The sequence below is a fragment of the Carcharhinus amblyrhynchos genome, chromosome 14 (genome assembly GCF_965287045.1).
Source record: "Carcharhinus amblyrhynchos chromosome 14, sCarAmb.v2.hapA, whole genome shotgun sequence".
In the NCBI taxonomy this organism is placed as follows: domain Eukaryota; kingdom Metazoa; phylum Chordata; class Chondrichthyes; order Carcharhiniformes; family Carcharhinidae; genus Carcharhinus; species Carcharhinus amblyrhynchos.
Genome location: NC_137337.1, coordinates 60,094,117 through 60,106,858, shown reverse-complemented (window position 1 = coordinate 60,106,858; position 12,742 = coordinate 60,094,117).

Here is a 12,742-nt window from a genome sequence, read left to right as displayed (position 1 = left end):
AGAGCATCCCAAAGAACTTCTAAAAGCTACACTCACATCCCATGAAAGAATAAAAGGCAAGAAGTGTACTGGCCTCATACTTATGCATGTTGGAATACAAGTTACAGGAGAGGTAATTTGACAATTAGTGGGAAAAACAAAATTAATGCATTTTAACTTTGGATATTTAAACGTGAAAAGAATTTATCATCATCAAATAATGAATTATTTATTTGTGTGTACTGCCTTCTGTAAAACACGTGTTCAGTGAGCCCTGATAGCATGTCATTACTGGCTTGGATGATTTATGATTCCCGTACAAGGTACGTTGATATAATTATTAACCCGTGATGCTTCAGCTTTGGGTGTTAATTAATTCGTTCCATACAGATCACTTACTTTTCCAACCATTCCTTTGCTGAGTTAAATCACAAAAGATTTAAAAAACAAAAGGGTGGCAAAATAACTAATACTTGCATTTATATAGTGTCTTTCACAGCCCCAGGACATTCCAAAGCACTTTACTGCTAATGAAATACTTCTAGAACATTGTCACATTGCTTCTTGTTGGAGTTTGCAGTGAGCAAACTGTGTTAGTCTGTTGAAGACACCATCTCTGATGATGTAGCATTAAGATAAGCACATAAGAACTAGGAGTAGGCCATCTGGCCCCTTGAGCTTGCTCTGCCATTCAATAAGATCATGGCTGATCTTATTGTAGATTCAGCTCCAATTACCCGTCCGCTCACCATAACCCTTAATTCTTTTACTGTTCAAAATTTTGTCTATTCTTGCCTTTAAAACATTCAATGAGGTAGCCTCAATTACTTCACTGGGCAGGGAATTCCACAGATTCACAACCTTTTGTATGAAGAAGTTTCTCCTCAACTCAGTCCTAAATCTGCTTCTCCTTATTTTGAGGCTATGCCCCCTAGTTCTAGTTTCACTCGTCAGTGGAAACAACTTCCCTGCTTTTATGTTATCTATTCCCTTTATAATCTTATATGTTTCTATAAGATCTCCCCTCATTCGTCTGAATTCCATTGAGTATAGCCTCAGTCTACTCAGTCTCTCCTCATAAGACAACCCTCTCAACTCCAGAATCAATCTTGTGAATTTCCTCTGCGTCCCCTCCAGTACCAGTATATCCTCTCTCAAGTAAGAAGACCAAAACTGTACACAGTACTCCAAACGTGGCCTCACCAGCACCTTATACAGCTGCAACATAACCTCGCTGTTTTTAAACTTCATCCCTCTGGAATGAAGGGCAAAATTCCATTTGCCTGCTTAATTACCTGCTGCATCTGCAAACCAGCTCCTTGAGACGCCTGCCCAAGGACACCCAGATCCTTCTGCACAGCAGCATGCTGCAATATTTTATCATTTAAATAATAGTCCATTTTGCTGTTATTCCTACCAAAATGGATGACCTCACATTTACCAACATTGTACTTCATCTGCCAGACCCTCGCCTACTCACTTAGACTATCTCTATCCCTTTGCAGACCTTCTGCGTCCTCTGCACACTTTGCTCTTCCACCCATTTTAGTATCATCTGCGAATTTTGACACAGCACACTTGGCTCCCAACTCCAAATCATCTATGTAAATCGTAAATAATTGCAGTCCCAACACTGATCCCAGAGGCACACCACTTGTCACTGAACGCCAAGCAGAAAAACATCCATTTACTCCACTTTTTGCTTTTTGTTAGTTAACCAATGCTTTATCCATGCTAATACGTTACCTGTAACACTATGCACTTTTATCTTATGCAGCAGTCTTTGGTGCAGCACCTTGTCAAATGCCTGCTGGAAATCCAAATACACCACATCCACAGGTTCCCCATTGTCCACTGCACATGTAATGTTCTCAAAGAATTCCACTAAATTAGTCAAAGGTGATCTGCCCTTCATTAACCCATGCTGCCTCTTACCAATGGGACAATTTATATCGAGATGTCTCACTATTTCTTCCTTGATGATAGATTTAAGCATTTTTCCCACTGCAGAAGTTAAGCTAACCGGCCTATAGTTACCTGCCTTTTGTCTACCTCCTTTTTTAAACAGTGGCATCACATTTGCTGTTTTCCAATCTTCGGGAATCACTCCAGAGTCCAGCAATTTTTGGTAAATTACCACTACTGCATTTGCTATTTCTCCCGCATCTCTTTCAGTATCCTGGGATGCATTCCATCAGGACCAGGAGAATTGTTTACCTTTAGCCCCCATTAACTTGCCCAACACTATCCCTTTGATAGTTACTTGGTTCTTATCTGTCATAGCCTAACTGTCATCAATTTTTGGCATGTTATTTGCGAAGACCAACACAAAACACCCGTTCAATGCCTCAGCCATTTTCTCATTTCCAGTAATTACATCCCCTTTCTCATCCTCTAAAGGACCAATATTTACTTTCACTACTCTTTTTCGTTTTATATATTTGTAGAAACTTTTGCTATCTGTTTTTATATTTTGAGCTAGTTTACTCTCACTTTCCAGCTTACCTTTCTTTATACCTTTTTTCGTGGCTTTCTGCTGACCTTTAAAGATTTCCCAATGCTCTAGGTTCCCACTAATCTTTGTCACTTTGTATGCATTTTCTTTTAATTTGATACTCTCCTTTAACTTCTTAGATATCCATGGCTGATTATCTCTTTCTCTACAGTCCTTCCTTATTGCTGGTATATACTTTTGCTGAGCACTGTGAAAGATCGCTTTGAAATTCCCTCAGTATATCACTCAGCAAGGATTGTGTGCTCTGGAGTGAGACATGAACATACAACCTTCAAACTAAGAGTGTTACTGAATCATTAGCTGATAAATATGGGGGCAACATGGGTGCATACTGGCTTTGGACCGTAATTGATGGATTCATCTGAAGTAGTCAGTCTTTGTGAAAATACTCCCACCATTCAGCAGATAAATGTTCCTCAAAATTTAGCAAAATTTTCTGTCAGGCCAATTGCACCTTAAGATTTAAGCTTCCATCTGCAGTCAGAAGGTTCTCCCAATTTTTCAGTAACAAGTTTGATTTGATTTGATTTATTATTGTCACATGTATTAATATGAAAAATATTGTTTCTTGTGAGCTATACAAAGCATACCGTTCATAGAGAAGGAAAGAAGAGAATGCAGAGTATTACAATCATAGCTAGGGTGTAGAGAAAAATCAACTTAATGCAAAGTAAGTCCATTCAGAAGTCTGACAGCAGCAGGGAAGAAGCTGTTCTTGAGTCGGTCGGTACGTGAGCTCAGCCTTCTGTATCTTTTTCTTGACAGAAGAAGGTGGAAGAGAGAACATCCAAGGGGCACGGGGTCCTTAATTATGCTGGCTGCTTTGCCAAGGCAGCATTAAGTGTAGACAGAGTCAATGGACAGGTCGCTGGTTTGCGTGATGGATTGGGCTACATTCGCAACCTTTTGTACCAAGTGTACAGCATTGGGAACGTTTATGATCCCAATTTTAATTTGATTTATCTTACTTTATTTCTACATCTATATTTTTTAAAGTGCAGATATGACCATTAACAATTTCAAGTCACCTGAAGCGAGTACTAACATTTCAAAGTAGTATATAGACTGATGGTTTCTTACCAGTTATTGCAGAAGCCTCTTATAATGATGACCAGTACCATCCAGTTTGAGTATCTAGGAATTACCTGCACTCAGCTCTCTCCCTCACATAAGAATCAGTTTGTATTCCTTTCTTACTCTACTCCAGTCTCTGATATAGCTTTCTTTTTCCTTCTGTGACCTTTGATAATAACTGAAAGGCATTTACAGTCCTCCTCGTCAGCCACCTGACCCACCTCCTGGTTAAAGGCCACCTGAAATGGAAGAGAAATGCCTGCACAGGGAGGGGGGAGGAGGAAGTGACACTCCCTACACAAGGGGACAAAGATTTGACACAGAGATTTCTCAAATTATTAACTTTAATATCATCTCTCAACCAGATGATATCACAGTTCAAATGTGCTCAGTAGTCATTCAGCCCAGATTTATCATAGCTTAACTCTTGGTAAGGCATTATTTCCACTTTAAATCTCACAAATATAAATATTAAAGGGCAATGTCAGATCAGGGGAGGGGTGAGTAAGAACGAGGGGAGAGATTCAAACAACAACTTTAACATAGTAAAACATCCCAAGGTGCTTCAAAGCAGTTTTATCAATCAAAAATGTGCCCCTAACCAAAGGCGGCATAATAGGAATGGTGAGCAAATGTTTCGACAAAGAGGCAAGGTTCAAGCAGTGTCTTAAATGTCTCCAACTCTTATCTTTTAAGAAGGGAATTCCAAAGTTTAGGATCTAGATGGCTAAAGGCAGATAGTCAATGGTGGGGTGGAGGAAGTTGGGAGATGCACAAAAGTCTAGAGTTAGAGAAGGATAGAGATCTCATAGGGTTATGGAGCTGGAAGTGATTACTGTGATAGGAAGGGGAGAGACTATAGACAGATTTGAACATGAGGATGAAGACTACATTTCTGAGCTGTGACTAACGCTTTCTTAAAGATTACTGCAATTAAGTATTTATTTCAACCATTGTACTTAAATATAGTTTTTTTTTAAGAAAATTATTCAAACTATTTAAAGGACTCACAAAGTAGGGTGGCCAGATTTTCAAAAGTCAAAACCCAAAACTACAACACATTGAAAAACAATGGGAAGGTAGGACTCCAAGATAATTGACATGTTGAACGATCAATGCATGAGGGGCAGTTGAAGGTGAGAGGTCATGTGATGACATCCTCAGAATATAATCCCTAGGCAGCATGTTGGCACAGTGCTTAGCACTGCTGCCTCATAGTCCTAGGGACCCAAGCTCAATTCTGACCTCGGGTGACTGTGAAGTTTGCATGTTCTCTCCATGTCTGCATGGATTTCCTCCGGGTGCTCCAGGATCCTCCCACACTCCAAAGGTGTGCAGGCTAAATGGATTGGCCATGGGAAAAGTGTGAGGTTACGTGGATGGGGCGGGGAAAAGGGCCTAGGTAAGATACTCTGTCAGAGAGTAAGTGCAGACTCAATGGACCAAATCCCCAACCCACAATTCGCAATCTTCCCTCTCCAAGTATAGCTTCTATTTTGCCACTATTTCACTGGAAATAAGGGTGGTTTTCAAAAGCATTGATGTTGGACCATTTCAAAAAGCTTTGCTTTTCCTCACACTGTTGAAATGTGGATCAATGGAATTGACTGCTACAATGGCTCGATCCTCATTGAAACTGGGAGTTGTTGCAGTGTCCAACACTAACTTAATCTTTAAAGTTAAAACTTTGTTACCTTGTTTTCTCTCTGAATCTTTAATTTTGTTACTGTTCTTCGTTATGAACCACGTTCCTTCATTTACTTTTCCTAATTGGAAAGGGCAGCTTTGATTAGATGACACTTAGCTTAGGTTTAGCAATTGTAGAAAGGTAAGTTGCAAAGGAGTAGCATTATTAATTTAGAGATTAAGGAAGGAAGAAATGTGAATAGGAAGATGTATTAGAAGCTTGTGGAACAGGAGAGGAAGCTTCAGAAAGGCCTAGACACAATGACAAGTTAGATAGGAAACTAAGAAGGGCTGCAGTGGAGATTTGAAACTAAAAATGAAAGAAGAATTATCTAGAATCACAGAATCCTTACAGTGTAGGAGGTCATTTGGCCCATTGAGTCTGCACTGGCTCTCTGAAAGAACAGTCTATCTAGACCCACTCCCCTGCCTTATCCCCATAACCTTGCACATTCTTTCTTTTCAGATAGCAATACAATTCCCTTTTGCATATCTCATGTGAACCTGCTTCCATCACTCTCTTAGGAAGTTTGTTCCTGACACTAACCACCTACTTCCCTCACATCATATTTACTGCTTTTGCCAATTATTTTGAATCCCACTCAAGAATGGGTAAATAATGAGAAATGTCCCAATCCATATCCCTCAGAATCTTAAAAACCTTTATCAAGTTTCCTCTCAGCCTTCTTTTCTCCAAGGAAATTTATCCCAACCTCTCCAATTTATCCTCATAGCTACAATTCTTTGTCCCTGGAAACATTTTTGTGAATGTCTTTTATACTCTCTCCAATGCCTTCACATACTTCCACAAGTATGACACTCAGAACTGGACACACAATTCCAGATGAGGTCAATAGTGTCCTGCTGAAGAGCTCTTAACCAGTATCCCATCACGAGCGCAACAGGAGCCAGAAGAGTTCCCTGTAGTAGAGGTTGGCAATTCGTCCATAGCATAATACTCTACTGTTCCAAGGCACATAATTGAAGTATTTTACCAATAAAACCAATGTCATGTTTAAATGTGTGCTTTTATCTGAAAGCCCACAGAAAATTCTCCTTACTCCAACTGAATTATCATGTGCCGTTGCTCTTAATCTGTACTTCCTCTGACAGTGTTTGATGGAACAAAGTGGAGGGAGCTTTACTCTAATAAAAACAGAGGACATTGGAAATATTTAGTAGGCCTGACAGTATCTGTGGAGAGAGAAACAGCAGTGTTAACATTTTAGACCCATGACTCTTCATCAGAAATCTCAAACTAGCTCTTACTGTGTACCTGCTGTCCCATCAAACACTCCCAATGCATCAAGGGAGCTTTAATCATGATCTAAATTTGCTGTATTAGCCAGCGTTTGACCAAAAAGTAGTAGTTTCACTCACCATTAATCCATACTGTACTCAACATTTCTCAACTTGATGAGCACAGAAATACACATTAAAGCATCATCCTGGGGACTTGAAAGATTTGCAATTATGTTTCATTAAAAGATTCATTCTACAATATTCCTGCAAAATTATAAATGTTTTTAAGGAAGAGACTGTACAGGCACAAACATTTCATCTCTTTTTGATACATCATTGCTCCCCTTCCCAGCAGCCTATTTTACCAACGTCCTACTTTCTGGATGAAAATGTTACTCTTCATCTTTACTTTCTAATTTTTAAACTTAGGGTTTACTTCAAGGGATCCTCTGGGAATCTTACCACTTTTCACGCCACTGTGACTTTCCCATCTTGCTGCAGTGAATGAAGATTTGATTTGATTTATTGTTGTCACATGTATTAGTACACAGTGAATTTAAGAGTATTGTTTCTTGCGTGCTATACAGACAAAGCATGCCATACGTAGATTTATCTGGCTGTCAAATTCTCGCTTCAGTGGGAGCAGGGCATGATTGGGCCATAAGATCAGGCTCCATGAACCATTCCCCTTTGGCAAACAAATCCTAGGATACACAAACAGGAAGCCACACTCTAAAATAATATTCTCTTTTTCGCACGTAGTTATCTTTAGACTTTTTATGTTGCCTAATCTAAATGTTCTGTTTTTTTTCAACTGTTTACTAATATACTTACATGTCTGTTCTTCCTTGATCTATTGTACATGAACTATACAATACACATCCTGGGCAGATTAGGATGAAGGTACAGGTCCAAAGCTACGTTTGATGGGCTGGCATCGACAAGGAGATAGAAAAAATGATCAGCTACTGCTGAGTTGTCAAACCCAGCACTCATTGCTACCACCAGTATAAATGCATCCACAGGAATAGCCAGGCCAGCCATGGTCACATTTGCACATGGATTTCACTGGACAATTCATGGGACATATGTTCCTCATGCTGGTTGATGACATTTAAAATGGCTAAATGCCCAGTTAACGAAGTCTATCACAGCCAAAGCCACAATCGACAGGTTCCTGCAGATCTTTGATATTCATGGCATCCCAGGGGTCTTAGTGTTCAACAATGGTGCAGCATTTACAGCTGAGAAGTTCCACCAGTTTGTCAGGTCAAATCATACATGCAACTTCAGTCAACCCCTTTCCAGCCAGCCTCAAATGGCTTAGCAAGTTTCTTGTTATATAACACCACGCTGAACGCTACCACTGGGGTTGCACCAGCCGAACTGTCAATGGGGTGCTACCTACGAACTGGCTTGGATTTGGTATTTGCAGATAAGTTGGGGAGAGCGGAGGCTAGATAAGCCAGCCAGAAAGAACAGCATGACTCGAAGACGACAAAGGATTCAAAGTCAAAGACCTAGTCATGGCTAGAACTTTTGGCACTAGACCGACCTGAGTGTCAGGAAGAATTGTAGAGAGAATGGGACTAGTTTCATACTTGTTGGAAGTATAAGGTCACCATGTGAAAAAACATTTGGATCGTTTGAAGAGGAGGGCTGGACCTTAGCCTGAAGAACAACAGATGTGTCCTGCTGCGAAATGATATGTTCCAGCTATGGAACCAGGATAACTGCAGCCTGCAGGACTGGCTTCATTGATTCCTGAAGGACCCTATGTAGGGTTACGGAATTCCACAAGTCTAGAAGTCTCTGGACTGACTGACTTAGTGAATGGACTTCCCCTTGGTGTCCCTAATGTGACATGTATGCATATGTATAATGGTGTTTCTTTTTGCTTTTTGACTATAGGCGGAATCAAAAGTTGGGGGGCGGGGGGGAGTGGAAAGGAAACTGGTAACGTGGCTTATTTAAGGGGCAATCCGACGATTGCCACATAATGGGCCAAATCCTATGCAGTGAAGACACCAGAAGCCAGGTCAATCGGGAGCAAGGACGCTAGTCTTGGGACTGGGAAGACTTCAGTTGGAGCCAGGGAGAAGACAACAGACATATGCATAGATGCTGTCAGATCCTATGTAAATTAGTTAATAGATCTTCCTCATTGTTTGAATCACATTGTGTCACCTCCAATCTTTTACACTCCCACAACAGAACTTAATGGACAGATTTATGTGATGACTTCCATGGTCATGGACCCAAGGCCATAATGTCATTTTAAGTCATACTTCATGTTCCACTATTGGAGCAGGTGGCATTGTCTATGTTCTGTGCAGATTCAGTTATGCACTGTCCATTGTCTTTAAGGAGGGCAAAACCAGGAACCTGTTGTTTGGTCTGCAATGTGGCTTTTTTCCCCATGGAATCCCTATACTGCAGAAGGAGGCCATTCAGCTCATCATGTCTGCACTGACCACAATCCCACCCAGGCCCTAGACCCATAACCCCACATTTTTTTTAACCCTGCTAATCCCTTGACACTAGGATCTATTTAGCATGACCAATCAACTTACCTTTGGACTGTGGAAGGAAACCTGTGCAGACATGGGGAAAATATGTTGCATGTTATATGCTGCATGTGTCCCACAATTCCATCCATTTTGGAAAGTAGGCTTTTATCAGCTACATGAATATTAGTTGCAATGTCCCAGAACGTTTATGACCTAGAACTTATTTTATTTAGGCCAGCAATTATTGCCCACTCCAAATTGCCATTGAGAAGGTGGTAGTGAGCTGCCTTTTGAACTACTACAGTTCATGTCATGTAGGTACAGCCAGCGTGCTGTTAGGAAAAGTTCCAGCATTTTGACCCAGCAACTGTGAAGGAACAGCAATGTAGTTCCAAGCCAGCATGGTGTGAGCCTTGAAGAGGAACTTACAAGTGATGGTGTTCCCATGAATCTGCCGCCCTTTTCCTTCTAGCTGGTGGAGGTTTGAAAGGTGCCGTCAAGGAACCTTGCCGAGTTGCTGCAGTGCATCTTGTAGATAGCACACATTGCTGCTATTGTGTATCAGTGGTGGAGGGGATGAATGAACATTTGAGAGAGTAGCAATCAAGCACGCTGTTTTGTCCTGGTTGGTGTCAAGCTTCTTGAATGCTGTTGAAGTTGCATTCATCTGGAAAATGGAAAAATTCCATCATACTCCTAACTTGTGCCCTTTAGATGGTGGACAGGCTTTGGAGAGTCAGGAGGCAAGTTACTTGCCAGAGGCTTCCTAGCCTGACCGGTTCTTGCAGTCAGAGTAGTTATATAGATAGTCCAGTTAAGTTTTTGGTCAATGGTGACCCCCAGAATGTTGATAGTGGGGGATTCAGTAATGGTAAGGCTATTGCATATCAAGGGGAGATGATCGGATTCTCTCTTGCTGGAGAGATAGTTATTGCCCAGCACATATGGCACAAATGTTAGTTGCCACTTGTCAGTTCAATCTTGTCCATAAGGGCACAGAATTTTTTAGTACTGTATCTGAAGAGCCATGAATCTTCCACAAACATCCCCACTTCTGATTTTATGATGCAGCTGAAGATGGTTGAGCTTAGGCAACTAATCTGAGGAATTCCTTAATTGCTCTCCTGGGACTGAGATGATTGACCTTCAGCAACCACAATCATCTTCATTTATGCTAGATGTTAAGGCCAGTCAATCATCTTGCCTCTTTTGAGTTCGGCTCTTTTGCCCATGTTTGGACAAGCACATTGCCTGAAAGAGTAATTGATGTTGACTCATCAAGAACTTTCAAAAGGGAATTGTATAAATACTTGAGGGGAAGGAAAATTTAAGTGAGATGTGAATAGCAGGGAAGTTGGGCTAACTGAATATTTTTTCAAAGGTCCAGGACAAATACTAATCAGCCACTAACCACCAAACCTCCCCTTCTGCTCTATATAATTCATTCCAAACACTTACTCTAATTTGAGGCAGGGACACTTCTGCTCTTTTTCCCCTCTCCCAGACTTTAATGTACTTTCCCATATCACAAGGAGTCATTTGCAAAATATTCATTTGCCACACCTGACAAGGAAGCTCTCTTGCTGTGAGTAAGAAGTTGGTGAACGCTTGGAATTATGAAAGAACTTATAAAAATTCTTGCACATAGATAAAGAGAATCCTAATGGGTAATAAACCACTCACATTGTTGCCAAAGAAGGCAAAGGTTGATTTGACAATCACTGCACATTTCTCCTTAAGCAGTAACAGGAGCTGGTCAGTTTTGGTGGCTAACAGATAAAATAGCAGGCTATCAATTACAAAGTTGTGAAGTGAAAAAAAAGTTCACGTGCAATACAAGGAAGGCAGGTAGCAAATAATGGATTAGCACTTTGCACTCTGGAACTTGGGACCAAATCCAGCACAGACCAACACAGTGAAAGTGTTTAATGTGCAAGGAAAGCCTCTGAAATGAGTTTGAGTGGTGTCATTCCAATGCCTGATGAATGTATCAGCTATACTTCAATGGGTAGAATTCTCTCCCGAGTCAAGACATAGATTCAAGTCCAACTCCAGAGACCGGACCATATTTATCTCTCAACTAACACGACTAAAATAGATTATATCGAATACAAATTGATTCCCATTTCCTAATCATACATGGTGGCAAGCGTTCATTTGCTACTAAGCATTTTGGTACATCCTTTAGGTTGTGAAAGGTGTTATGTGAAATCTTTTTTCCCATTAATTTTGCATCTTTGCTGAGAGGGCTAACAGGATGAATTTGGGATAAAAGGTACCATGTATTTCTAGCACATTGTTCTGGAACTGACCTGGAGTTTCTTGCTGTCAACACTGACCTCCTCCTGAAATTGCCTCTCGAAGAGTTTATTTCAACAATGAGAGAAGGTGGTACATGAATCTGCACAGTCTCATAAATATAATGAGCATTATTGACCTGATGGTCATCTCACCCATCTTCTCATCATATATTCCCTTCCCAAACACCAACCTTGTTGTCTTTATTAAATGCAAACATTTGAGAGCTTCGAAGTTCCCAGTGAACCCACAGTTAAGTATTATTTTACGGGCTACATCAGCCAGCATTAGAGTTTGGTCAATATAATAAAATAATCAAAATGGCCTAACAGTTCCAGGTTTGATTTTGATTTTCAAGGTGTGCAGACTTAACTGGAGAAAATTTGAGCCATGTTCAGATATGCTGGTACCCCTGTAGAGCACCTATGTGGCTCATCTGTATCATTGTGACTAGCTGGGTAGATATTTCAAAGTCACATGTTGGCTGCATTTTTACTATACAATTAACAAGCTTGAAGTGAGGTTCATCTTTGATGCTATCCTCTGGTGCACCATCACAAGTTATGCAGACAATGATGCGTATGTCAATTAGAACATCAGAATGAGCTGTATTCTCCAACTGAAATGCAGAACTCTACGATTCTCACTCTCCCATCAAAGATGTGTATGGAAAGAGCAGGCATGAGAGCAATTAAAAGGAAGTCACATTCAGTTAGAAACCAAGATTTTATTTATTCATAGAGAACATTTTAATGTAATATTACATTGTAGATGTAAATGTAATGACTTTGAAGCTATAAAATCATTCTATCTTCTCCAATATATAGAAAAAAAGAGAAAAATATTAGATAAGCCATGTTTAAACTTAAAATCTAAATTCAGGTTTAGAGTTTATAAAGAAGAGCATCTAAAGCCGAAGCAGGTTTTTGAATACATGCCCAGTATCACTTTAAACTTTCTTTCATAAACAATGCAGGGCAGCCTGATATTTGGTCAGATTTCAAACAATCCACTTAAGTTTGGGACTACTCCAAGGATGGTACATTTAATGACAATCCAACACAAACAGTTGTGCAAAATACTTTGAAATAGTGTATTCTCAGCTCAATGTGCTAAGCTGCAGTTTGTTTATCACAAATATACAAAATGATACAGAATGATTTGACAAGTAACAGTCTCAAAAAGAAGGCTACAAAGATAAAGAACAAGACCAGTTGCTGATCAAGTCATTCAGTTGCAACAAGATCCACTGGTCTGTAACTAACACAAATTAAAAATATATTGGCATGTGTCAGATTCTGAACAACTTCTATGGCAATATCTGATTTTGAAACTGACACATTAACATCAGAGTGCATTTGTCATGTCCAGCATCTTCTACTTTCCCTTTGTAATTAGACTGTGGATCAATCTTTCTCCCTTGACTGCAATCTTTTTC